Genomic DNA, 1,920 nt, shown 5'->3' on the forward strand with positions numbered 1-1,920 from the left:
ATTTTAAAATAGAGGATTTAAATAGACATTCTGCCAGAAAAGACATACAGGTGGCCAAGAGGAACATGAAAAGATGCTCAACATCAGTGAGCAGCAGGGAACTGCAAATCAAAACCGCAATAAGGTATCACTTCATAGCTGTCAGATTGACTATTATGGAAAAGACAAAAATAACAAGTATTTGTGAAAATGTGGAGAAATTAGAACCTTTGCACACTGTTGCAAGAACATAAATTGGTGCAAAGACTATGGAAAATAGTATGGAGTTTTCTCAAATAATTAAGAATACAACTATCATGTGATCCAGCAATTGCACTTCTGGATATTTACCTGAAGAAGATGAAAACACAACTTGAAAAGACACATCCATACCCATGTTTATCTCAGCATTATTTACAGTAGCCAAGATATGGAAGCAATGTAAGTGTCCATTGGTAGACGAATGGATAAAGAAGATGTGGTTATGTATGTGTGTATACACACACACACACACAATGAAGTATTACTCAGACATAAAAAATGAAATTTTGCCATTTGTAACAACATAAATGAAACTGGAAGGTATTATGGTCAGTGAAATAAGTCAGAAAGAGAAAAACAAATGCCATATGATTTCGCTTATATGTAAAATCTAAAAACCCAAACAAAATAGAAACAAACTCATAGATACAAGAAACAAACTGTTGGTTACCAGAGGGGGAGGGGTTGGGGTGAGCAAAATAGGTGAAAGGGAATAAGAGGTACAAACTTCCAGTTATAAAATAAATAAGTCATGGAGATGGAAAGTACAGCTTACGGAATCTAGTCAATAATATTGTAATAACTTTGTATGGTGACAGATGGTAATGAGACTTAGCATGGGGATCATTTCATAATATATAAAATATCAAATCACTAAGACCTATACCTAAAACTAGCAAGATACTATATATCAATTATACTTCAATTTAAAAATACTGGAATAGGAACAAGACAACAAAGATCCCTTCTAACTTAAAAAAATGTATTTTTTACCAGAGTGATATATCTACACAATTTAAAAAACAAATGGTAGAGAGGACTTCTTTAGCAAACCAACTGTCCTCTCTCTTACCTTCCTTCTCCCACTCTCCATAGATTCCTGCTTCTCCATTTTCTTCATTTTTGTGGGGTTATACCTTTTTCGTATTCCTTCATTATCATTTTAATGGATCCTTGGAAGGCAGCATATAGAAACCCATGTGCCCATCTTGAAAAACAAGCCTTCCTCTCATCATGGACTAATTTTTTTTTCCTTAGTCAAGAATATAAAAAGCAGAATCCATTGTCTTGAAAATCCTCTGCTTATAGAGTCAAAATGCATACAAATGTGTGTGTCATTTAAGCCTGTGTTAGAAACATACTTCTTGGGGCGCCTGGGTGGCTCAGTGGGTTAAAGCCTCTTCTTTCTGCTCAGGTCATGATCCCAGGGTCCTGGGATCGAGCCCCGCATCGGGCTTTACTTTACTTCCTCCTCTCTCTCTGCCTGCCTCTCTGCCTGCTTGTAATCTCTGCCTGTCAAATAAATAAATAAAATCTTTAAAAAAAAAAAAAAAGAAAGAAACATACTTCTTCCATCTAGTCTCGTCCTTTTGACCTTCTAGATATTTCTCTATCCTCTTGCCCTCATGGGTTCAGGATTCAGGCTTTTTGCCCTCATCCATTTGGTGCTCTCCAGAAAAACATTACCTTGAACATCAACATTTTAATTAAAACTTTCGGGGACACCTGGATGGCTCAGTGGGTTAGGCCGCTGCCTTGGGTTCGGGTCGTGATCTCAGGGTCCTGGGATCGAGCCCCGAGTCGGGCTCTCTGCTCAGCGGGGAGCCTGCTTCCTCCTCTCTCTGCACCTGCCTCTCCACCTGCTTGTCATCTCTCTCTGTCAAATAAATAAATAAAATC

The sequence above is a fragment of the Neovison vison genome, chromosome 1 (assembly GCF_020171115.1).
Source record: "Neovison vison isolate M4711 chromosome 1, ASM_NN_V1, whole genome shotgun sequence".
In the NCBI taxonomy this organism is placed as follows: Eukaryota; Metazoa; Chordata; class Mammalia; order Carnivora; family Mustelidae; genus Neogale; species Neogale vison.